Source organism: Lepidothrix coronata, unplaced genomic scaffold, assembly GCF_001604755.1.
Source record: "Lepidothrix coronata isolate B3197 unplaced genomic scaffold, Lepidothrix_coronata-1.0 Scaffold78, whole genome shotgun sequence".
NCBI lineage: Eukaryota > Metazoa > Chordata > Aves > Passeriformes > Pipridae > Lepidothrix > Lepidothrix coronata.
Window position 1 is genome coordinate 2,753,498 of NW_016690258.1, and position 26,984 is coordinate 2,780,481.

General features: G+C 48.0%; 1 long non-coding RNA gene across 1 annotated transcript; it reads right to left on the bottom strand.

Annotated features, from left to right (window-relative positions):
• Positions 1-537: 537 nt before the first annotated feature.
• Positions 538-26,962, bottom strand: LOC108499783. Its single transcript, XR_001875653.1, has 3 exons — positions 25,608-26,962; positions 1,897-1,925; positions 538-829 (listed from the first exon to the last, which is right to left on the bottom strand). It is a non-coding gene; the product is annotated as an uncharacterized LOC108499783 (long non-coding RNA).
• Between the last annotated feature and the right edge of the window lie 22 nt (positions 26,963-26,984).

Consider the following 26,984-nt stretch of genomic DNA (forward strand, 5'->3'; position numbering starts at 1 on the left):
GGATGAAGATTGCTGGTATATAGATTCCTATCTGGCTTTGAAAAATTTAGCTCCCATGCTGTAACAGCAGGACTTCAGTGTGTGCAGTTCTTCCTGCCTCAGATCCTAAAGATAAGCTTTCACAAGATGGTTGGTTCAGACCAAGACCTCATTTCGCTTCACTCAGGATCCTGTCCCCTGCTTCTCACAGCACAGCCTCAGTCTCTCCCTGGGCCAGCTGCAACATTGATCTAATCCCCTGGGGAACTGCTTCATCTCAAAAGGACTGCAGCAAAGAGGCTGTCAGGGAAAGAAGTAGCTGTAGTTTTTGGAAGAGCTTGAGCAAAGCCAATTCACAGACAGGTAGGTGAGTAAACAAGTTGTTTGCTTTCTGAAAGGTAAAGCAGAGTTCTGCAGAAAGCACTAAACTTCTTTCATGCACCTCTGGAATCATCTATCTTCCCTGCTGCTCACCCAGGGTTTTGCACACACACACTTAAGGAAGGGATACATAGATACCACCAATATGCAGAGGAAAACATCGTGCACTTACTTCAAACAAAAACAAAAAGAAATTGTGGCTGGGCCGGGATTTCCAATCGCTTTGAAACCTTCATGATCACCAGACATGACATTTCAGGCAGGTCATGTTCCCTCTCAGTGCTCATCAATCCCTCTCTCCTTCCAAGAGGTTCCCAGTCATTCCTTTCTATAAGGCACTTCCCAGCACATTGGAGGGACTACATCACTGCCTTGCAAGGCCCCTTGTTTTGTTTGCAGCCAGTCCAGTGGTGCAGGAGAAGGATGAAGAGGTGGGCTCGCTGCTTGTGCAGTGAGTTTTTCCCTGGGCCTGCAAGACAAAAAGAGAGTACAGAGAAAGGACAGACAGGGAAGTTGTCAGAATTAAAATATGAAGGATAAAGAGGTGCCATTACAACAATTTGTTGCAAGGTAGAGCCCCCTTGGAGTTGTCTCTGGGCAATAAGAGCACGTGGGATACAGGAAGGGAAGTACTTGGCCCTTGCTTTGCTTCAGTTCCCTAATCCAGCAGAAATGCATTTGGGGATTTATGGGTTTTGGAAGCTTCCAGCAAAGCTCAGGGCCCGTTCCTTGGGTTATTGTTTTCCCATCTGTTTCTCTTCATTTTATTCCATCACAGAGGCCCCATCGTGGGACACAGGAATGTGACCGGAACAATAGGCAGAACTTGCTGCCTCCAGGACTGCAGTGAGGGCAGAGCCACCATCACAGAATGGGAGCCAGGGGCTTCTATATTTAGCCCTTTCTTGCTTATTCCAGATCAAATTCTCACCACCGACTCAAGAAGTCAGGAGGCTTTTACCAGACCACTGTCCCTGAGCACTGCACATCCAGCAGGGCCCCTGAACATAAAACATTCATTTCCCTTCTAATAAATGCCAACAGGAAGACTTCCTGCTCCCCCCTTCCCTTTCCAAATCCCTATTTTGACAGACTTTTTTTCTTCATATAAGCAAACTAAATAAAACCATCTTCTCCTCTGCAAGGTTGGCGGCCTTGGAGCAGCCCCAGGACTCTGGAGCTTGCACAGCACAGCAGTGCCTGTTGGAGCAGGGCCCTGAGAAGAGGCAGAAATGGGTGATCTCATTTCCCTCGTGTTTGAGCCTGAGCTAAACTCACCAATCCACAGAGACTGGTCCAAGCCCACACCTCAACACCTGATGGCAGGACAAGCGAGGGAGAACCAGGTCTGAGCATCCATCTGGCCTTGATCACTACCACAGCCCCTGCATAAACCTCTCAAACTCAGCAGGTAGAGGACTGCTGAGCAAAAGCTCAGGTCTTATTGCAAAGCCACTCCATGTCCCGAGGTGCCTCTCTGTCACTTTGAAGGCCCTGCAGGAAGCCAAGCTGACTGTGATGCCATTTAGCACTTACCTCATTTGCATCATCCAAGTGAGAGGATCCTGTAAAGAGAGAGGAAAACCCATCATGTTATCACAGACACTTACCTAAGAGCTGTGCTGTTTGAAAATAGCTTGATGATGGACAAGTTCTCTTTCTGCTGCTTCCACAAGGGTTGTAGATTAGGATCACTCTGCACTTTGTGTCTCTACTTCTACCAAAGTTCTACCAAAGGCTGCTGGTGTCCCAGGGAGAGGTTTTAGCACACAGGTGGCCTCCTGGGCATCTTGCTGCCATCCATATTACTCCTCCTGTGTACCAGTGTGTTTCCACACTGAATTTTTTCCTGTAGGCATTCCCACCACTGCCAGTTCCCCATTCCTTCTAAAAGCACCCTAAGTGGTTATATCAAGAAGAGAAGGCTGCTGCTGAATGGGTTACAAGAACAGAGTTGTTTTTCCCTTTAAGGTATATCTGTCCCTGGAAAATTAGTGGTACCCACCAGTGCCCAAGCACAGACAGAGAAATTACATCTTCTGGTCATATCACAAACCATGCCACTAATTTGCTTTGTAGCCTCAAACTTGTGGCAAGTTAAATTTTCCTCCCTGAGGTGTTTGCTTGTGAGAGCTGCTCTGAAACAGAGATGTCTGAGGAGTGTTTGAAGAGGCCTAGACAAAACCAGCATAGTTGGGAGGCCGAGCAGACTGTCTTCTGCACCTCAGGATCTACAGAACACCTTTGCACTGCCAGCACTGGCACATCAACTGCATTCATCTGCCACACAAATCCCTTCTCCTTTACTTCTTTTGTGTCCTGGAGCCTGGCTTCTCTCCACTCCCATGGAGGAGGCAGTGCCCAGTCCTCTTGAACAACTAACACTTGCCAGCAAGGTGTAAATGAGCCCTGTGTGCCCAGTCAGGCTGAAAGGAAGAGAACACTTTCCATCTGGCATTCCTGCAGGTCTTGAGATGGCAGTTATTTATCCAAGGTAGAGGAGAGAAGGGAACTGGAGTTTCCAATGGAAGAAGCTGACAGAGAGAAGCAACAGCAGCAGTCAGGGCCTTGCTTGGCCCAAAAAAGCGCTGAACAAAAAAAAAAAAAAACAAACCAAAAAACCCAAAAAACGTTGCTACATTTTACAGCCAAAATTTTTCCTTACATCTTCCCCTTCGCTCCCAGATGTACCTCCCTGGAACACATGGAATGAAGCTCAGACCCTTTGGAAGCTTTAGCTTTTAGCCACGAAGGCTGTGAGTTTTTACCACCCCAAAGCCCGGGCTGTGCTCAGGCCACAAGAGCAAGATGCTGCCATGGAGAGAACTGATCCATCCAAGGAGAGGTGGGGGAAGACCTGAGGCACATACAGGTAACAGTGAGTTTCCTGAAGGTCACAAAGCAGGATTTAGGGTATGACTGAAAAATGACCTGAAGCCTTGATAAATGCTACAGTACAAGGATGCTTTTTCAGAGTACTAAACATTGCACTTACACTACCTTTTCAGAGCAGGGGCCATGCACAACCCATCAACTGGATCCAGACTATTTCTGCATGTTTCCTTCCCTGTGTTTCCTTAGATTTACAATAGGCCCTCACCACTCCCATACCACCCTCAGCTCACCTCGGAGTACTTCCTTCTCTCCTCATCCAGTCTTCCTCCCATCCATTTAGGAGAAAAAAAGGAGTAAAAAAGTTGTTCTCCTGGAAGTCAGATCTAGTTTATCTCCCTGCAGATTCAAGTATAAACATCCTTTCAGGGAGCCATATAAAAATCATGATCCTTTCTGGGCCCCAAGGGGAGGGTCTGGGTCCTCATCCCTGCTGTTCCACCACTCAGCCACCCCAAGGAAATCACTTATTTCCCACAAGTGCAGCTGGGCAGCAAGGCCCAGTGGCACAGCCGCTTTCCAACTGGGTGCATGGTGCAAGATGATAAAGATGAGGATGCAGCAGGAAAGGAGGTAGTAACAGGTTTAACAGAATAACAAGCGGATGTATAAAACCAGAAGCTTCAACTGAGTAAGGATTATAACTGTACAGATAAGTGCAATCAATGCATATGCACAAACATTTGCGGTCAACAGAGCAATTCCATCCCCAGCTGAATGATCCACTGGGTACACATGTTCAAACGTGCACAACACTGCTCTGCTCAACTAAAAATCCTTTCCCATAAAGCCACACAGACTCCCTTGGGCAGTGGCCAAGCAGTTAAATAAAAAAGTCTATCCAGAGTGAGAACTCTTCAGAGACATTTCACCATCTGGAAAAAGAGGAGGGGGTCTTACCCTGAGAACGCTTGGAGAGCCCGACCTACTGCGGTTAAATGCGTGCCTCATCCAAAGCTAAATCCTGGGGAAGAGCATCACATCATTCCCACTGCCTTATGCAGCAGGACCTGCAGTGAGAAAATGGGTCTAATTCTGCTCCTCTATCCAGACAAGAGCATACAGCCAGAGCCCGAGACGGGATGGCAGCTGGCCATTCAGTATTTGCTTTTTAGTGAGGCCAGACTCATAGTGTTGCTGGTGACAAACAAAAGCCATTGCTGTCAGTGTGGGCTTCTTCATTTCCTTTTATTATATCCCCACCCATGGCATGTAAATAAAGCTGCAGTCAGCTTCCTCCAGAGTACCGGGGCAGTGAAGATTGTACAGAGCATCAGGAGGGAGCACAGCCACAGCCAAGGCTGAGGGCGCTACCTCCTTCCACCATTCCCTGAAGACACCAGGCACTCCCAACAAACAGAAACAAGCACTTAAAGCAAAAAAAGATCACAGGCCCCTGCTCTCAACAGGCTTTTGATATGTTAGCTGGCCTAGGACAGCAGTGGTCAGAAGAAATTAAGTAGGACATAGGACTTGGCTCCCTTCACAGACCTGCCCCAGGAGGCTGTGTCCTGGTAAAGAGTAGCATTTTACATGGCCATATAAACTCTCTGTATTTCATAGTCACATGAAATCTGTATCCTGGTGGGCTTCCAAGAGCTCAGCTAGGCAGAGGCACCACCCATATGGATGCAATTGCAAGCGAGTGACCTTGGAGAGATATGGCCCAGGAGAAATTAGCACATTCAGTGGGAGCTCTCATCCTATTTCCTTTCTGCCAAGGGACACAGGCAACAGGGAAGAGCACAGAAATTCTTGTTTGGCAGAACTCAACCTGTATCAGAGCTCTGATCCCTACTGTTTCACTCAAGACTGGCCCAAGTAAGTCTTGGAACCCCTATCCTTCTCTTGCAGTGGCAAACCAGAAAGAAAAACACCTTTCTAGATGTGAGAGAAGAGGCTAAACCTCACTGCCTCCAAGCCCATCATCAGTCAGTGTCCCTTAAGAAGAGCCCCAGAGGCAGCACAGCCTTAAGAGGCATCAACCCAGTGGAAAATCCCAGGGACAGAGGAAGAGGAAGGACAACAGGGCACAGCTCTCACCCCTGCAGGACAGCATACAGCTAGACACAGGCAGCCAACGCACCAAGCATTATTCAGCACGAACAAAAAAAGCTCTTTCCAGCCTCTGCCTCACAGCTGCTCATCTATATTCCAAGCCTTTGACCCCAACAACCCTTCTGGCTGAGAGAGATGGGGGACATCATTTCACCTGCTCCCTCCCGTCACTCTCCTGTTCCAACATCCTCAGCCCACCTGCCCCCACTTGCTCTGAAGCTGATTGCCTCCTTCACAGGGTCACCTCCGTGCAAAAGACAAACCTCTTGTCTGGACACCGAGTTTCCTGGATGTTATCTGACCAGGATGGGGAAGGAGGGGGAAAAAGGTCTTCTTCCAGAACACAGAGATGGAATTGGTTGAAACAGCTCCAATCAATTGGGCTCAGTATCTGAGATGGTATTTTGATTCCAGTCCTACAGCAAGAGACAGCACAAGGCCAGGCGAGGGCAGATTACATGATCTCTCAAAGCCGCCTTTCACTGCAGCACAACATGTCCTCTGTGCTGCTAGAGGGCTTTCTTGGGCTGAATGAAATAACACTCTACAGCTCTTGATTCCTACCTCAGGGCAGCAACAGCATCTCTCCTGCCCATCTTTCTCCAGGGAGGAGATTAAATATCAGAGATGAATCAAAATGCAGTCAATCAGGCCAGGCAATCTGCCAAAGCAGGAAAAAGGAAGGGAGGGGGCAGAGAAGGTACCTCGGTACTGCAGTGACCTGTTTAAATGCTGGTGTTGAATGCTGAGCTGCCGGATCTCTCCAAGGCTCCAAGAGACAGGAAGAGAACACAGAAGTGGGAACCTTTCTCCTACCCTGGAGGATGGGGACGAGCCCACATCACTTCTCAGTCATCAGCTACACTTGTGGAAATGGGCAGACAACTGGGAGAGCTGAAGAGACAGGGCAAGGCTAATCCAGCCTGATGCAGGAAACTCAGATCTGGTAATGATCTAGAGAGGAGAATGAGATTCAAACACGTGCACTATTTCAGTAAAATGCACCCCTCTCAGCCCAAGAGATTACACAGCTCCAAGGGGCTCTGGGAAGTACGAGCCCACAAGACCCTCTCAGAGCAGAGGTGCAAAGATTAAGCCTCCAGACCCTCCCAGGCCTTGACGGGTGTCTCCACACAGGGCATTTCCACTTTCCAGCAGCAGTAATGTTGCTGGAGCCAGATTCTTTGGCCACAAAAGCACAAGCTGCTGGGGTTCGAAGCAAGAAAGGTTGCTTTAGTGCCTCTCTGTATTTTAGCCACGTTAGGCCAAAGACAGCTGGAGTCTGGGAGCAATTCACATTGTGCTACCACATCAGAGTCCTGCTCTGAACCAGAGCTCTGCTGGGCTACAGTGCTTTGCACAGACACACAGAGAAGGTTTTCCTCTTCCAACAATGCATCTGCCTGCACTGGGCATCTGGGTAACCTGTAAGCCACAGCATCCATGTTGCAGGGAGAAACTGCCAACACTCAAAGGGCAGGCTGGATTCAAAAAGTGCTGCAAAATATTGTCAAGAGAGCCTGAAACCCAAGCCACCACCTCAGAAACCCTGTGCCAGGGTGAGAGGCTGGGGAGCACAAGTCAGAGTTCTCAGAAACAGGTTGTTCAGACACATCTTCATGCGAAGCAGCAGCAGGTAAACCACAGCAGGAGGGGAGATGGGAAGGCAAAGCAGAGAAACACCAGAAACTACAACGGAAGGAGAGAAAACCACACCAAGAACTGGAGAAGCAAGCTGTGGTCTCAAAGACGTACATGCACTCACACACAGGCGCAGTTTCTTGGACTGTTTATCAAGCTCAGGAAGGAAGAGGGATCAGTCTGCCAGAAAGATCAGAGATGCTGGCGCTGTCATATGATGCTCCCTCTAAGAAACAAAACCCACAAAGTGTGCATACACAGACAGAGAGGAAGCTACAAGGAAAGCCTTGAAAACAGAGGAGGAAACCCTAACCCCACCCCAGAGGTCCTACCTTTAACTAAACTCCCTCCCAAAATCTAATGAAAAGCACAGCCAAACTTGCATTATTCCAGGAAAGCAGTGGACAATTTCCTGTACCCCCCTGTCCTCTTCTGCCCTTACAATGCAGCAACTGGACAAATCCTTTCTCAGCCTGGCCATGTGAAGAACAGGGGTCTCTGCCCAGTCCCAAGCCTCTGCCAAGGGTGCTCAGTTCCCTTTGGAGAAAACACTTGCTATGCAAGTGCACAGACATGCCAAATAATCCTTCCTTGTTCCCAAGAGCTTTGACTCCAGCTTGTATGAAAATCAGTAGAGTCAATAAAGTTACTGGCTGTGGACCCAGCTAGAAATGAAAGAAGATTTGGCCAGCAAAATGACTGTATCCTGGCCTAGGCAAGAGTTTGCCTCCTACCCTGTCAGTAAAGCCCTACACAAATTCCTCATACAACCATACCGTGTTTACAACCATGGCAGAACAAGGGAAGAAAACCCTCAGTGGGTTGTTAAGAAGACATTGGGGCATGGCTGAGACTCCCATGCCTGCAAATTCAGGGACACCCATGGAGGGGGGCCGGAGAGGGAAACATCACAAGAGCCAGAGAGCATCAGATGCTCTCCTGCTCTGGCTTTTAACCGCTCGCACATGAAGCCCAGATGGTTTCCAGAGTGAGGGAGAAGGGTGTGCTGCTTACACAAGCAATGCCATATTTCAGTAAATATCATATGCCATCCAGACATTCTGGACTGGATCCAATTTCCGTTAGGCTTTGCTCAACTGGGGACCTGGCTCCTCCAGCAGACAGCAAACTCCATTCGTGCTAATGCATGTCTAAGGCAGATCTGTGTCTTGGGCAGACACACATTTCTACCAGATGATCCTTGTTACACCTGGCATGAAGAGAAGATTTCCAATGTTCAGTCAATCAACCTCTGCTCAGAGGCTCAGCTCAGACAGAAATGAGTTAACTCTTCCTCACCAGCTCGATGCAGGAATACGTGGGCCACAGCAACCTGCTCCTCCCACTCACCTCTCTGGGGACCCTCACAGTCTCAGATTCCTTTCATGTGCTCCATCTCAGAACCTCCCGTGGGTACCTGCAGTGCTAGGAAATACCTGGTGTATTTGTTTGATAACTGTCACAAAAGACACAACACAATTGGCAGTGCCTGGAGATGAGGTGTGAAAGTCTCTTTGTAATGTCAGACAGAAAAGCATATCTTGAGTTCTTTCCTTAGGTCCTTTTCAAATGAAAACCATTAAATCTGTCTCTAAACTATTAGGGAAGAGCAGAAGGAGGAAGTATTTCAGCAACCTCCTCTTTAACATAGTAAATTTAAGGAAATGAGGAAGTTCTCCAGTGTATACACAGTCCCAGGCACAGACTCACCTTCATACAAAACTCCAAACAAAACCTTAAAAGATAGTCTCCCTAATCCTGATTACTGCTTGCTGCACGTCCCTGCACAACCTCTGTCTAGTAGACTATCTGGCTTCAAGATCTTCTATTGGCCAAGGCATACTAGGCCTTATCCAAGGAATTCTTGCAGGGACTCACCTTTCCAGGACACAGTACTCCAAATACATGTGTTCTTCAACCTGCCAATGAGCAAATGTGACCATGAAAGAACAACAGTAGCAGGAATCAACAAAACAAGGCGGGAATCGTTCTCCCAAAGAACCAACCTGTATCTTCCCTGACCAGAACTTCAATGCCTACTTCTCTTTCAGACAGCACAGCATGTACTCCAGGCAGCTTTAAAAACCAACCTCCCTTTAAAAATCAAGCAAAACTCTCACAGGCTTGGCAGAGGGACACTAGATGCCTGTCTCACTGGCAAAGATGACAAAAGCAGGGCTCCCCTCCCACAGCCCATATGCACGAGACACACTGGAATGGATAACACCTTTGTCGAAGCCAAACCAGAGACCCGACAGCTTTTCTGACATTTCTTTTGAACACTGAAGCCAAAACCTGCACACAACCAGGATGGGGTGTGAACCAGGATGGTGTGGGGTTTAATGCAAAAACACAACAAGCAAGTTTTGTTCCACTCAAGCTATGGGTTTAGTTGGGGGTTGCCAGCATTAACACACTGGTCACAGTGCACGAGCTGGAGTGGCTGTGCAGCCTGTTCCCCCCTGCACACACATGGGCCAGGGCAGGAGGTGGGCACTGACAAAGCCACAGCAAGTGGCACTGTTGAAGCTTTCTTGTCCTCTTAAGGGGCAAGAGCCTCTCTAGCTCATTTCTTTGCTCTTCTGTGACTTTCTGGCTCATGGCTGAGAGCCCTTTCTCTTCCCAGCCCTCCCAGATCCTGTGTACTAGATAACCTCTGCCTTCTCTCTGTTGTTGCATCTAAGCCCCCAAACAAAAGGAGACAGGTCATTCAAAGTAAAGCCTCAAACAGACTTTTCTCTCTGAGAGCAAAGGATTTTATTTAAAAAACCCAAACCAGGTATCTAATATATAAAGCAGCTCAGATCAGAGCTCTGGGAAGCTTTGGCTCAGCCCAAGAGCCAGGCAACCATGAACTCTGTTTTCAGCTGTTCAACTGCTGACAATACATGACCATTCTTACAAGAAAGAGGAACAAACCAAAAAAAGACCTTTTTAATCAAACCAGTCGTTGACATATTCCTCAAAAACTCTGACAAGTTGTAACTGTGGGTTTTATAGCACATACATACACCAGCATGGTGCCGGGCACCTCTCCAGTTACTTCCACGGCTTGCTTAGCACTCTGGAAGCTGGTGCTGGCCTTCTTCAGACACTTTGGTCAGCCCTTTTTCAAGCTCTGAGTGTCTGTGTGTGTCTCCCACGTTTGCTCCTTCTGTGGGACTCATGCTGCAAATCTTGGTATTGCTACAGCAATTTCCCAGTCTAATCACATGCCTTGTTGCACTACCACAGCAGTGATAGCTGGTTGAACCACACACCACATCCTTGCAATTGTTTCTATTACTCACAATTGACTTATTTATTAAATTTCAGCTTGCCAAGCCTTGCCAGGAGATGAGCAAGAACCCTGTCACCCCTCCTTGCTTGTTCATCAGAGTGGAAGAAGGCAGGTGAGTAGGCTGCGAGTCTGAGCTGTGAAACAGTCCCGGCAATTTTGTAAGGACATGCTTTCTCCAGCAGCCAACTTCCCTTGCATCTACACACCAGGGCTTGAGTCCTGGGAAGTAAATGCTTGAATTGCAACAGAAATCAAAAGGGAAAGTAGATGCAAATGAAGACTGAATTAATATGTGATTTTAGAGCAGACAGGTATTTCCACAGACTTGCTTGTAGCATGGCACCAGCTGCGGTCCCCACACCAACCCTCACTTGCAGATCTAAGAGCCATCCACAGCAGAAAATGAAGTGCCTCTAGATGCAAGGAACTCTGCTTGTGGGGGATTTCCTAGGCTTGGAACAAACAGCCTGATAGCTCCTGGCTGCTTCAGAGGCCCAACCCACCATCTTGTGCCTCACAAACACTCCTCTGACAAAAGACTTTGACTCCTTGCTTTCAAAGGGGAACAAACAGAAGGCAAGTTCAGACAAGGCTCATGGCTGCTTGCCCAGCCAGGCCTCAGCTAGTCCTTCATAGTAAATATTTGTTCTTAATTACAGTGCCGTTTGCCCCGGGAGCTTGCCTGCAATCTGTAGGAGGGAGGGGGATTATGTTGTTGATAGGTAAATAATAGCTCTTTCATCCAAGAGAGCCCAGTGCATTTTCCAAAGATGAAAGCCTCTTGAATGCTTTCTCCATAGGTTAGGGTAAGGATTTTAAATCTTTGTCCCACTCAGGGGCGTGCCAAAAACTCCCACATTAGGTTCAGAGAGAGGGAGATTGGAGCTCCACTGCACAGCTCCCTCTCCAGCCTTGTTGCAAGCCAGAATCGAGTGGTACAGGCTCAGCACTAGGGCTGGCAGTCGGGTGTTAGGCAGGATCTGGTCTGCCTCTGGAATGTGAAGTGAGGACAGAGCCTGCTGCTCACCAGCACACTGCTCTGCCATGCTGTGTCATGCCTGGTCATCACGCTGAGACAACGAAGCCAGGAATGAACTCCATCCCTCCTGGTCCCCAGGTCCTGCTTCTGCCCAGCACACAGCCACGCTCCTTCATGGGGAGCTCCCAAGGGCCTGAAGCATCTTGTAAGGAAGGGCAAGGCACTGCCCAAGCATAGAGCAGCCATGTGAAGCTATCCCACAGACATCATGTGGGAAGCAGCTAGTTCTCACTCTCCCCAAAGCCGACAAGTGTGACTTTTGATCTTGCTGCACTCAGCTTCCAAAACATCAAAATTACAAATATTTATCAGTGAGACTAAGGGAAACGTAAGCGAGACAGCAGACCTCTGCTCTGTCTGAGGAGGAGGTGAGAAGTGACTTCCTCCCACCCACCACGAAAAAACCCATCTGACCCTCTGGGAGGCAAGGAGTGCAAGCACTCCCCCTCTCCCAAAGCCACCGAGCTAATGTCACTGCCAAAGCATCCAGGACCTTGGAGTCAAGATAGTTCCAGCCACACATTACCCGTTTCTTCCATAAAGAGGAAAACCAAACAAAAACAGCAACAAAATAACCCACCACAGGCAACCAAAACTGGTATCTACCCATGCTACAGCTCCTACATTCCTGATCCATTCCCAGTTACCAAGCTCAGCACAGAGGATAAATGCCTGTGAACACCAGAAATGAAAGGAGCCTTCAAAGGCTCTGAACTTCCAGGGGAGAGCCAGACACGCAGAAGTCTGACACTGTAATATTGAAAAATCCAAGATAAACTGCACTGTTTTCCTCCCACATTCAGCCCATCATTCATGACAGGTTTTTTTGCATGTTCCAGCCAGGCAGGAGCAGCCACAGGGACGATACTGCACTTCCAGTGCCCAGGAAAGCAACACAAACCCTCCAGCACCAACTCTGCTCCATTGCCCTCCTTGTCTTATTGTTTATAAGCAGATTTGCTGGGCTTGGTTTTGCTCCTCTTTCTAAACATCACACAAGCCTTTTATTTTTCTTTCCTCTAAGCTCTGCTTAAAAGAAAAAAATATTGTCATTCCCTGCCCCCAGCTGTAAAGGGCCGACCCGAAATTTGTTGCCAGCATGCAATAAATATTTGTACAGTTCCTTTGTAACTTCATTCATCTTTCCATACTGCAGAACTTGAATCATTTAGCATTTTTCCCCTCTTACCCCAGGTCCTCAAGTTCCTAGACAGAGATTTGATGAAGCCTCTGAAAATCCCCAGTACAGTATCCTCTACTAACACCCTTGTAGTGAGCTGGAGTTTTTCAGCTTGGCCCATGTATGAAATCAGCTGTGGTGTGAGCAGCAGAAAAGAGAAAGATTTGCTCTGTAAATCCTCCTCTCTACAGGAATATCCCATAGCTGGGGAACAACAAGTCCCAGGTCTTACATCTGGGCTTTTACACAAACCCCAGCTCCATGAAAGGTCACATAAATGGTTCATTGCATTATGTCCAGTAAAGGACAGCACTGGAGCTACAGGACCAGAAATGCAGCTGGTGTCAAGTCTTTCCTCTGGTATGTTGCCAGGTCCTACCCACCTGAATCTCTTTATTACATCCCTTAGATGTTTACTTTGCTTCCTGCCACTGAATTCGTCAGACAGGCTTCCTTGCTATTATGGTAGTTACGAGGTACATGGTTAGAGGCACATTTTATAGTGTGCCTCAACAAGGAGTTAAACCTATAAATCTATAAAAGAAACACATTACATTTAGAACAAGAAGTGAGCAAGGAGGGAAGTTTGAAAGGCCACTTTCAAACAATCCTTGTTTATCCCTGACTTAGGCTGAACCTTTAACACAAGTCTGCCAACAATCCCCAAACCACCTGTAGATCCTCCACCTGTAAAAAAAATAAAGGTACCTTAAAACCAAAAGCACCATTAGGTCCCTGTTGCTGGCCCAGAGTCCCACTCCTGAGCAGTGCAGAGCCTTCCAGATCACCAGCTTACAACCTCGTAAAAGATGGAAAAATTTTGATTTGGGGTTAATGCCTTTTTCCTTTTGAAGGGGAGACAGCCAGGGAGCACAAGCAAGTTTACATGCCAAGAGTTGAAACCTAAAGGAAAAGGTTTCCAACAAAACAAATTACTTTCAGTTTAATGGGTTTTTTTCCTTTCCTGATGCAGCACAAACCACCTTAATGTGCTAGTAGCAAGGAGGAAGGGTGTTCCTTCTAACTCTGTTCTCTAACACGGATGCAGACTATTGCTGGGGAAGCAGAGAGCAGGGTTGAACAGATTTCTCATCAAAACCTATAAGCCTGAAAAGAACTATCAGGCAAGAGCAGCCACTGGTGACTTCTTGAATGAACTCACCTTGAGACCAAAGCAAAAAGCCCAGGCCCTTGATCCTTGTAAGTCCCTTGAAATGAGAGGAAGGATGCACATATATTTAAGTTAATTCATTCAAAGTCTAAGCACATCCCCCCTTACCTTCAGCAATACAGAGCATAAATATTCACCAGGGAATGGAGCAAGGCAGGGGAGACCAGAAGAAACACTACACATCTTGTGAGTCACAGCAAGCCATGACAGAAGATTCATTAACTGGATTCAGGTGATCCTATTAGCTTTGCAATTGCTGCACATCAGGCTGCAGAGTAATTAGGGCTGCAATTCAGAAGGATTTACCAGAACATTTTTTATTAAAACACAGTTGTTGTTAATCAGCCTGACTAAAGCCTTCAGAGCTATTAGCCTGCTACACAGAAGTCATAATTACTTCATCCACTGGGGAAGAAGGCATCAAAGAAACTGCCTGGGATCACCTGCAGGTTTAAAGGACCAAAGGAAAGACAAGGGATTTAATGGGACATCTCCCTTTGGCATCACCACAGGTTTTTGATCGAGTTTTGAAGTGGAGCATTCGGGAAGCCAGAGGAGAATGTAAGAACATCAAGTCTACACAGGAAGGATTTGCCATCGGAAGTATGCCAAGGCAACACCCAGATGCATTAGTTGACTCAGAGTTACTGCATTAGTCTTAATTGCTGCCTAAAAGTTTAGTGGTCCACCTGAATTACATGATCTCTATCTGCTGAGGATGTTTGGCCACCCTGCAGCATCTCATAGAAGCAGGGCCCATATTTCCTCTTCCGGAGGCAGAGCATTTTTCCATGCAGACAGACCCAACCACTCTGGACAGGGGTCAAGGACAAGCATCTCCTATTAGAGCAGTGGAGCACGAGCAGCTCCTGGGTTTCCTAGTATATAGCTAGCCATGGGAACAGCAGGATGGAGCCCAGCTCCAGTCCCTGACCTTACTTCCACAAGGTTAAGGCAGGCTTGATTCAGATGACAGGGAACTGGGCTCAGCAAGTCTGGCCACAGGATTGAGAAAGAGTGAGGCATCTGAGCCCTGCTGCCTTGCCTTGCTCTGCCTCACAGACACTACACACACAGCCCTGGATGGGAGCAGGAGCACAGAGACACCAATACAGGCCAGGGAAGGAACAATTTTCCTCTCCACCCTCTAAGACCAGACATGGTGAGCATAGGACAGGGGGTCTGTGAGTCAGGCTGGCCCTCCTCTACCACCAGCACTGCCCTTTCCTTGCCCCCTTTGCTCAGAGGTTCACTACCAGCACACAGAACACCCTTTCTCAGTTTCCCCCTACCATCCCAGCTGGCCTCTGCAGCAAGCACACTCCTCCAGGAGGGAACTGGCTGATAGACCACACAGATCATGGGACCACACTGTCATAGTTCCTGTGCATCCGGGTGCTCTGCCAGGAACCCTGCCAGACCCTCCAAAACCAACACCCTCGCCCATGTTAAGCAATGCAGTTTATCAACAGTCTAAAGGGAAGCTCAGAAAGGAGAACGTGATAAAAAAACAAAGTGGAAATCTGTGTGTACACACAGGCTGTGAGGACGCGGAAACAACACGGGGGCAACGACAAGCAGCCAGCCCTCACCACAGGCTCTGGGAGGGAGGAGATCTGCTTGTAAACCAGGCACCTTCAGAAGAAATACTTTGACTTTTATCCTCTGGAGAGTCTGATGCTGGGGTTGTGGAGGTGGGAAGAGCCCAGTGGACATCTGGCAGGGTCTCCCTCAAAATTGTCCTGCTCAGACACACGGCACAGAAAGCATAAAGGAGATTCTAACCACTGCAGGGTTTACTTCTGAAGAAAAATATTCCATTTTAATAAGTAAGCTAAATTAGCATGTTAAATATCCTACTATTCCAAGGGGAGGAGGTAGGGGAGATTTTGCCAGCTTCCCCTCCTTGAGCACTTCAAACACTTTGGCACATCCGCCCTACAGGGAAGCCTGTACAGTGCCCAGACCTGGGGTAGGCTTTGCATCATTAGCCATGTACAACACCTAGCACAGGACTAATGATGTAATGCAAATAATTAAACATAAAATCATGGTTGGCAGTTGACAGAAGAAGGGAGTTGGTTGGAACAGCTCATAGTGACAGTTTGTTCTTCCTTTGCCCTAATTCAAGTCGCAGAGCTGAAAAGTGCTGTCCTGCCTGGCAGGGTCCCAGTGCAGCAGAGACAAGGACCCCCTTTGAACTTCCAGACCAAAGAAACTCCTGGTTAACTGTCTGACCAAGTGCAGAGGGGATAACTGTCTGGATCCGACCTGCTGGCACCCTGCCAGAAGGGATTAAAATAAAAAAGACACTCCAAAGTCTTCCGAAGTCCTTTCCAAGTAAAGCAATAATAATAATAATAATATCTGATCTTCATAAACAATCAATACTGAACTTAACTGAACATTTTGCTCCTTTGCAGCTGGACACTAGACCTAGGTGCACAGCTTGGAACCAAATGCTCATTAAATGACTGAGCTCCTTTGACAGTTCACAAATTAGCCATGAACAGACTTCAGTTTTGATGACTTTACTCATCATGTTCAAATATTCAGTTTATCTGAATATATTTCAGCTAATAGATAATTCAGCAATTATTGGTTGCCCAAATCACATGGTGACTTTCCAACATAAGATCACTTAAAAAATTTGGATTCCAAGTGGAAACGGCCTTAAGGGATCTGCTTTTCTAGACACTGTTTATGGGCTATCTAACCACTGGTTTGGGGGAACCTTCCATAGTCACTTTTTAAAATCTAGGCCAGAATTCTCTTTTATTTTAAAATTGAAAGTCATGCAAAAGTTTTCAAATTACAGACTCCTTCCACTGACACTGCTGAGAATAAACTATTAACATTCCCATGAAGCTCTAAATTTAAAGTGCTGCATATGCAGCCGGAAGCCCTATGAGCTGTTTTCCTTTGAATTCTCCTGAGTTGTTTTTTAACCTGAAGGCTTCACTGAGCTCTCCTGGACATAAATAAAAGAGTTAAACATTTCCTTTTCTGGTACATCAGACCAATTGATACTTGACTCACAGACCTTCCAGGCCTAGAAGGTTTTACAGTCTTAAGGGACTATGTCTCCAAAATGAAGGGGGTTTTGTATGTTTTCCTGTTTACACTTCCATTGTGTTGCAGTTGTAGTTTGCTTTTTTTGTTTGCTTGTTTCCATGCACAGCAAGAAGCAGTTTCAATTAACAAATTAAAGATTCCTGTAAATTTTGTCTACCTGGGTAGGGTAAACGAGGGGTTTCTGGGATAGAGGAAGAATAAAAAACACACAAACAGAATAAGGGTTATAAAGATGAAAAGTAAACAGACTAAGCAGCTTCTTAAAAATCCCTTGCATAGAAGACACCGGTCTTCCAGCAGGCACAGGAGAAGCAGCAACATGAAGCAGCAAAAGGGGATATACTGAGACCCAACAGCAACTCAAGAGCTGTGAGACTTGCGAAAAGCCACTGGCCTTTATCAGAAAGGGCTGCCAACAGCAGAACCACCCGTTCCTCTCCGTCCGTGTCTGCAGGAAACATGATAAAAACCTTCACCAAAATATAAATAAGGAGTCAGGACTTGCTGGCTCGTTATTTTGCATGACAGCCATGCCACAGGGGTGCTGCCCAGGGATCACAGCCCTGCTGACTGGGGCACTAAGGAAAGTGGAAGGCAGAGATGGTGCCCACCCTAAACTGGCTCCCACTGCTTATTCTGGAGCCACAGCTGAAGTCATGTTTAGAGCCAGGAAGGAGGAAGACAAAGCTCTGCTCCATTCACCATCTGACTGCAGGCAATTAAAACTGGCTTTCTGCTCTTTGGTGTTGTTTGTTGCTTTGTGTTCTTGTCCACAGTCACTGGTAATGGAGCACACAACAAAATTCCCCACGTTTCCCACTCTGATCTTCCAAAAACACAGCAGTTCACCCAAACCTCAACACTGGGTGCTCACCCAGGAAAGGCCTCCACTTTCAGGAGACTGATTACTTCCACCAAAGCTGCCTTGGTAGCAAGTTTAATGAATGAAGAATGCCCTAAAGAGAAAGGAGACAAGCGAGAGTTTGGCACAGAGCGTCCACCCCGCCCTGCTCACTGAACACCAGTCCCTCCCAGTGCTGTGAACAGCATTTACCAGTTCTGCCAAGTCCTGGTAAAGACTGAGAGCTGGACCTGGAAGTCAGCCTGTCCTGAAAACCCACCCCAAGATCCTCTGTGTGCTCCCCACCTTCTCCTGGCCAAGCCTTCTCCTCTTCAGGGCTTCTCACATGGTAGGATACTGCTGCCTGCAGTTCTCCAGAGGACACCTTCCCAGGTGAGAATGGGTACAGATCAGGATTCCAGCAGCTGGGTACTCTGGCCTGACACACCTGCGCTCACAGAAAGCCTGGAAGAAGAAGGCTGAGCCATGAGGTTTGGTGAAAGCTGGTTTGTTAAAAGCTCAGGGATCGATCCCTGCTCTCCCACCAACTTTCTGCTGGTGGCTTAATCCAGGGTCTGCTCACAGCCAGTGCAGGACATCCCTTTCCATCCATCCCCTGCCTCACTGAGCACCCTGAGGTTGGTATGTCCCTTCCACAGCAGCAGGGACTCCCCTTCTGCAGCAGACCAGATCCCAACAGCACACACAAGAGTTCTTGAATTTTCTTTCTGCAGCAAGCCCAAACTCTTGCTCCAGTTCTTCCACCTTCCCAAGCTCCAGTGCCACACCAGGTGACTCAGTGCTTTGCAGAAATGCTGACCCCTTCAGCCCCACAGCTCTTCACTGCAGGGTATCTGTCATCTGTAAGGGGGAAATATCACACAGCAGCACCTGGCCAGCAAAGGATCAACCTTCCAAAATCCACTCTGCAGAACTCAGGGAGAAAACTAATAAACAAGGGCAGGCTTTGACCTGTGCAAAGGAGTGGAGCATCTGACAAGGAGGAGACGACAATGGTGACAGCAAAATGCAGCAAACTCAGTGACCAGGCACAGCATTTTAGCAGTGACCATGGAGAGCCACAGTAGATGTTTCCAGACCTGACAGGCAACCAGGCAGGATTAAAGCACCACTTATAAAATTACAAGGTTAATAGATGTTACAAGCACGTTACCAGGTGTCGTGACTTGCTGGAAGCACATCCCAGAAGATAGCAGAAGCAATTACACTCTGTTCACTATCCAGCTGCATCAAACACCCGTAGGCACTACTTAGCAACCCTTCACGGAAGTAAACTTAGCACAGAGAGGATCTGCTGTGCCCACACCACTGTATATGTCCTCTGAGCCAGCCCTGCTCCCTGACAGAGTTTATCTTAAACAGAGAAGAAAACCAAACCTGCCATCAGAGTCAAAATGTGCCCTGTCTTGGGTTAAAGTAGAACCCTTAGATCACATAACCTGCTATGGTGAAGAGAAAACAGCAGAGCCAGCCACATGGGAAAGGAATGGAAGTCCACATTGTTCTGAGGACTTTCAGAAAAAAAAAATCTGTCCTGGGAGGGCCAGAAACAATAGGAAGTGGGAAACTAAGATACAGATGGATGGTTGAAAAGCCTTGTCCTAACTCATACAGGAAGCCTGGGACAGGTCTTGTGAAATCTCCTGTCCAAGTGGGCCTATCTAAAAGGAACAGGAAGTTTCCAGGAAGCAACAGGGGTCTGTACATCACTGCAGCTTCATAAACTTGATCCAAGGCAAGGCCTGTAAATCTTCTGAAGGAAGAAGCAGTGACCAGCCCAGAGCTGGGCAACAAACAAAACACCAACCCCAGCACACACCGGGGAGCAGGACAGATAGTGAAAAGCCAAACGAGTCCAAACCCGCAAAGGCATGACGGCATTTTTCAGGAACTTGCAACACCTCCTTCAGGGTGGGGATGAGCAACCAGTGTCCACACCTTGTTGCACTGTAGCCATTCACAGGGTTATGGGATTGTGCTACAACAACTGCTGTACGTGAATATGTGGTGAGGGACCCTCACATCTGCCGTAAAGGCGACTCGTTTCTCACAAACACACACCCGCTCTCACCCTGCTTGCAATGAAACACAGAGAGGCATCACAGGCTCCCTGCACGGTGCTGGGATGTGGACAGGACAGGGACAGGCAGGAGGCTGCTCTTCATTTTAACAGGTTGTCTAAAAAAGGTTCATAAAAGCGACTGTCTGTAGAGAAACCACAAACAGCTCCAGCACACTCCACCCTGCCCAGATAAAAGGTGAGCATGAAGGACAGGCCAAGTCTCTGACTGGTACAGGCTCCAGCCATGGGTCTAGGTAGGGGAAAGAAACACCCCACCCCAATAATCCCCTTGCGCTAGAAGAAAAGATTTGTGGGTTTCTGCATTTTCAGCAATGCCATGCAACTTTAAATACCTAATGGGTACACACATTAGCATGTCTGCTTTGGGAAAAACCACACAGCCTTTTCCTTCTTATTTAGTGTTTTATTTGAATAAAAACTGGGAAAATTAAACATTCCATCCATGCAGCTTGAATCAGTACACAAGTGACAAAAAATTACCTTTAAAAACACTTTTCCCTGTATTTTTCTCAGGCTACTCCTCCTCTGGTGACACAAAGCAGAATCTGTCTCTTTCCCTCTGCCGAAGCTGGGATCAAACAGCAACTTCATCACATCATAAGTTACAATTAAGGCTACTCCTGGAAAAAGATGATCCTTTCCTAAATAAATTCTAAAGCTCTCCTGACATATCTCTTCCTATTGTCTGTATCCAGCCCTGTATTTATAAGATTAGCCTCAAATTAGGACTGTTTCCTCATTCTTTCTTCACTCTTACTACAGCCTGGTTCCTGGGAATCTGATCCTATCTTCTACAGAGGTTACTCCCTGTTGATAGGAAATATCTAGTGTATGTGGGCAGGAAGCGCCAGCAAAGGATAATGAGGATTAAGAGAGAGTCCTTGTTATGACTTATCACCACAGCAGATCAGGAGACTCAGTGGGCCATTTGATCAACAGGAACATTAGGAACTGTCTCACACTCCCACACAGTGTCTCGCCCCACTGTGGTGTGGGTTTAAGTAGCACACGAGGGCTTTGAGGGCAGGATGAGTTGGCCTGACCCATCCAGATACTTCCACATCATCCAGTCCTTCTTAACCAGAAGCAGAGTACTTGAGATGAGAGAGGACAGGTCGAAGAAAGCAAATCCTTTTGGAGTTGGTTTCTTGCCCAAACGTTCCTCAGAGGAGACAAGAGGTGGGTTTGTTGACCCAGGGAATAGCTTTCCATTGCCTAAGGAATCTGTTCATTTCAGAGTGCCTGGTGCTGGTGAAGAATAAGATGTTCCTGTTGGTACGAAGACCTCAATGCTTTGGCTGTCTGTTTGCAATGTCCATTTGATAACAGATGTACAATAACCTCGGGAGTTTTCTCCTCAAGCCATGCACCTCAGCAGCTCTCTATTGAACAGAGAGAGACCTCAGTGTCTCCAGCCTCCATAAAAGTTCCTCAGACACACACGACCACAGTGTGCCACACACAGCTCATTCCAGGACAGTATCTTCTTGGAAAAGCGGAGGAATCAGAGCCACTAATTTTTGTTGGATCAAGCTTCATCCTGCCCTGTGTCCTGTTTTCAATGGGACTTGACAGCAGCACCTGGAGAAGAGTATAAAAACAGGCCAAGGATGTAGCTATGTTACATTACAAACACTTTCCCAGGCTCCAGCTATTTGCAGTTGTGGGATTTTCTCAGCAAGATACTGTGTATTGATATTTAAAAGTCCACTCAATGGATTTTCATGGTATTACTTACTCCAACATCCCCCAAGCCTACAGAAGCCTTTATTCACCACAGATTCATACAGTGCATTTATACTGTTTGTTCTCAGCTCTTCTTGTAGAAGGTGACTGGCTTTGGGTTTTTTGACCATCCTCAGAATCAAGCCTTGCTCCCATAGCACAGTTCATTGCACTTCTGAGATCTCTCTCCCTTGTGGCATTTTCCCTTTCTGAGCTTGTTGCACTGCATTTTAGACTAGGATGGCTCCCTCCTCCCACTGGATCGCTTTGCTTTTCTCAGCATCATATGCTATAACCCCACCACTCCACATTGCAAGGACTTCCTACAGCTGTTCAGTGCAGCTTTTGGGTTTTGCTACTCTGAATAGTCAGCAGCAAACTTCATCTGCCACTTACTCCTCTTTATCATTAACAGACACATTCAACAGCTTTGGTTTTTGACAGGCCCTTGTTGCATCTGACTGATGCCAATCCTCCATTGGGAAAGCTGGCCCTTCACCTCTCAGCCTTAATTTCTCAGCTTTCAGCTTATTGTTTACTCATTAGAGACCCCCATGACATATCCCAAAACTCTGAGAGCACAACAGGACCTCTGGCTGGCCAGGGTCCAACCACCCATGGAGTATCTGGAAAAAGACCTATTTTCCCATCTGCTCTCTCAGCCCAACTCATCGGCTTCCAGGCTTCAATAATCTTCCCCAGGAAGGCTCCCAGTTGTGTCAGCGAGGAAAGGAGAACAGCTGCAGCTCAGGCACAGCAGAGTCATTAACACTGAGTATGGACAGAGACAAGGTAATGGCAGCAGCCAGGCACCGAGGAGGCTCCTCTGGCTGAGCATCCCTGACCCTGCTGAACTCCACCTACACCAGACCACTCCTGGAGCACAGCTTCTTTTTCCCAGGGGGAGCTTGAGCAGATCCCCACAGAAACACTATCAGGACTTCCTCCTGCAATGCCCTGGGGCAGCCACAAAGAGAACTGTCATTACTCAGCAACCCAGCTTGCTTCCGAACCCTGGAAAACATCCGGAGAGAAAAAACTGTGGCTCTTCCTAATATCCCTTTCACTGGATATTAGTCCTCAATCCCATGGAGATGAACAGAGTGCAGACTTTTCCTCCTAGTTACAATCTTCCACCCTGCCACCCATCCCCAGCTCCTCCCCAGATTGTCCCTGTGGATTTCAGTTCCCAGCCACACCGTGCTTTTGCAAAGTGCTCCCTCAGCCTCCTCCTCAGAGCTCCCAGAGAACAAGCCTCAGGAAAAGCACCTTCCTCTTCTTTCACAGGGAGGGGCCGATTGCTTCAGATAATGGCATTAAATGAACAAGTCGGACACTGAGCAGCAAGATTAGTTCCCACAAAGACTGGGTAGTAATGAGAGTGGTTAAAGACAGGTAATGAGTGGGTGGCACCTGTCAGCTTCATAATGTAGATTATAATTTGTTTATTACTCTTGCTACTGCTTTCGCTGCCGTTGGAATGCAATTAATTAATAGCACTGATGAGTGCTGCTCAGTATCTGTCATCCCTGACCTACAAACATCCCTGGGCCGCCGCTGCACATGCAGGAGCACTGGACATGTGGTGGCATTGCATGGCCAGTAGGAAGGATCCCACAGCTCAGGGAGAAAAGTTAAAACCACAGTAAACACCCCCCAATGTACCTCCAGAAGGAACAGACTCACAGAAGTGTTGGAGATTCAAGAAAACTAACCATCATCCATGGTTTTGTAGACTGGAAACTGTATCTCAGGGAAAGCGTTGATCCTGTATCAGGAACGCACAGTGGCAAACCACAGCTTCAAACCTGATTGACTTTGTTTTGCTAAAAATACCAACATTTGTAACCCTTGCTTTATGCACACACACACACTTCTCTCCACTTTTACCAGACTTAAAACTAGGCTGGGAATTTCTCTAAACTGCCTTAGCAGCTGGCAACACAGCAAAGCAGCAAGCTGGCTGCTCTAGGCTTTTTCAGATACAGTTCTTGTGCAGGTCAGGCCCAAATTTGGACCCCCACCAGCGTGGCACCCCTCGACACCAGTGCCTTCACCATGTCCTGCAGCAGGACTTGCAGGATGGACCCAGACAGGGTGAACAGAGAACCTCAGCTTCATTAACTTTCAACAGCAACCTTCCTGCTCTCCCCAAGCCACTCGAGTCCTTCCCTTTGCAAAGAAAAACACGCTGCAGGGACATAAATAAAAACCAGCGGCGAACTTCGGCACTGAGCTGCACTATCAGTGCGTGTTCGGGCACAGGCGAGCACCCACTGAAGTCAGCAGAAGTTTGGGAAGACAAAACACCTCCCACACAAAGGAGAGACAGAGGAAGCAGTCAGAGCTGTAAAGCAGATAAGCTGTCTGTCAGAACAGGCTTGGACTGTCCTAGCAGGAGGATGTTGTCCAATGAAAGGGAAAGCTATTTGGGGAATGAATGAATAGTGAAGCTTCTTGGTTTTTGGTTGGTTTTTCTTTTTTTTTTTTTTAAGAAAAAACACCCAAACAAAACAAAAAAACACCACAAAACTTTCCCAAACATCTCTCACTCTCAGCTTTCTGCCAACAGGATGCAAGGCCAAGACATGCAGGAGCCTGCCTCAACCTCCAGCATAGGATCACTCAAAGGCAACTGCCAGAATAAGGGCAGAGGGAAGGTGAAGAATGATAGAGAGGACACAGAGACAGAGCTGAGAGCAGAGCTGTTGTTCTGTCAGAGGAGAGGGCAGCTTTCTGCAGTCTCAGCACCCTGAATCCCCTCAAGCTAACATCCAGCATCCTGTTTTGCACAGCTCTGAGAAGATCCTGCTTGGCTCTCAGGGGTATGATCCTGCCTGGACCACTGCCTGGTCCAAGCAACAGGGAATCAGCTACCCAGGGAGAGGAAGTGGCAAATTTAGAATAAGACCCAAACAAACTGCACCACTGGAGCAGAGCTGTAAATCTTTCACCAGGTACTGAGCACTTCACTGCCAGGATAAATGCACAAGATAATGACGGGTCCAATCCAGAGCTGCATTGGCAAAAGGAAGTAAAGTGCTTATCCCTCTAACTGCACCCCCTCATGCATAATTCAGCTCAAAATCTCCCATACTGAAAAATGCTGTGCTTTTAGGATGTTATATCCGCAATCAAACCTCAGAGCTCAGCTTCTTGCTGGCACAGTGCTTTCACTAATGCCATATCAGTGACCAGGGTCTCGCCAACGCACCAGTCTACTCCCTCCCACTTTTTGCAGGGCTTATCACAACAATTCACCTCTCAGAAGAAAACAAGACAAAACCACAAGTCAAACTAGAGCACTCCTTTACAAGAAAAGGAAAGAAAATAAAAGAAAAAGACAACACAGGCCAGAAACAAAGAGTAAACTTCATAAAAGCAAAACCCCAAATCATGAAGAATCTGCCCTTGAGGCTGTGATGGGAGAAGAGCAGGGAGATGAGAAGAGCAGAGTGCCCGAATGCAGAGACTTTCAAAATAAAGCAGTGAGAAACCCAGCAAATGGCTTTACATAAGCCAGATGTTTCTCCAGGGAAAGAAAGTAGGGAAATAAATAAATCTGTCTGGATTCCCTTTTCTCCCCAGACTTGGGTCCCTCACCAAATACTTCTTAAGGCCCTACATGCTCTTGGATCGCTCGTACCACTGGGCAGCACATAAGTAACACACATATCATCCCCTCCAAATCTCCCCACAGAACAGCTCATCTCCATTTCCAACATCTCAATGTCTCCAAGAAGAAATGGGGCCAGGGCTCTGTTCTCCTACAGGACTACAGGAACCGCTGCCAGGTAGGAGTACCTCAACTCCCAGCTATCTGAAGAAACAGAAGGCAGTGGAGAAACCAGGGAAAGCACATAAGGATAATGCAGAACAAGAGCAATTTCAGCTATGAGCACGGCTGGAAGGGAGGAAGAAAGGCCTGCAAAGCACTGGTGGTCTTGCCTTGCCCCAGGCAGGGGAGGGGGTTCCACACTGCCCCAGCACCGAGGGGCCCACGCGGCCCACAGAGACAGGGTCCCAGCAGCCCATGGCCATCCAGCCGGCCCGGGTGGCTGCGCCTGCCACAGGACTCGTTCCCAACCCGTAATTAAACCCCAACCCTTGACAGAGCCACCAGAGCTGAAACCGCAGCTTCCGCCCTGACCCAGCTCCCAGCCCAAACACGGGATCACAACACAGCGGAGCAGGGAAGCCGGGAGGTGTCAGGGAGGAGCCCGCAGGCTCCAGAAACTCACAGTTCCATGGCAAAGCAGCTCAGTCCCTGACCACAGGTGCCGCCTCCATCGCGGCTGCCGAGGGCCGTGCCGCCATCACAGGCTGAGGCGTTCGGCCGGCTCAGGGCCTTCCTGCCGGGGCTGTTCATCCTCCCAGCTCCTCCGCAGGACCCAGCCGCAGTTCTGTACCACTGTGACGGCCATGAGCCTTTCAGGCCACCAGGCGGGGTCCCCTCAGGTGCCCCCCGAGCAGCGTGTGGTGAGGCAGGACCCTGGGGACAGCTGTCCTGAGGTCCGACGCCTCACCTTTTCCCGCCAATTTAAGGCGGTTCCCACACGGATGCCACGCAGACAGCTGTTCAAACGCGAGCACGGCCCCCAGCAAACAGGCGCGTTTGCTGCCGAGCCACATTTGCAGCCTGGACCCCACAGTGCCAGACCGGACAGGGCAGCTCCAGGAGGCCTCACTATGGCCCATCCTTTGTGCCTGTGCTGCTGGGAGACACAGCAAGGAGGCTGGGGGACAAACCCCGGAGAAAGGGCAACTGCGCAGTTTGAATAAAGACACTTGAGGGAACAGGACGTGGAAGCTGAATGGGACTTCCAGGAGCTGCTCTCCCTGCTGAACATTCCCTCACCCATCCTCTCATCCCAGATTACATTTAGCCAGCCCAGCACTACACAATTAAGAGACAGATTCAAGGTGGCATGGGAGCAAATGGCACAAAATCAGGAAGAAAGCCTGCTTTCACACTCCTTACAAGCACCTCAGAGCATGACTATCACAGCCTGTGCCAGTTGGCTGTAAATACAGGGACGTGTTCATTAGCTGAACTATTTGAGTGCCTTTGCAACACTGCAAATAGCCTAATTTGCTCACACAAAGGATAAAACAAGACTATAACAGCCCACAAATAACCTGGTTACCTTGGAAATGTGAGCACCCAAATTCAGATGGTAGCAGGAAGAGTCTCCTTTTCCATGTGCGTCTCCAGGTGATGCAACAGCAGACAAGTTCAGAGTTGCAGAGGTTGACTTGCATCATGCTCAGAACGTGTTTGCTGCCACACCAAGGGAAGGGGACGTAAGCAAGGGAAAAAAAGCTACAAGTAATCACAAAGCCCCTTCCCCAAGCTCATAGAGCTCTTGATGCTGGGCTTCCCAATGGGGAATTGCAGAAGCTGAGCTCTGTGCTTAGAGCTTTGGGCTTTTGCCATGACTTGAAAAGGAGAAACTTTTTTAAAGCATCTAGGCCCTGTGGTCCCTCCAACTGTTCAAATGAGGAGTTAAGACAAAGTCATTCATTGGGAAAAAAGATAAATTCCCATTTGTATTGCCTGAGGACTTGTGGCATCACAAGTGAAAACCCAGGCACAGCTCTCTGTGCCCAAACAGGAG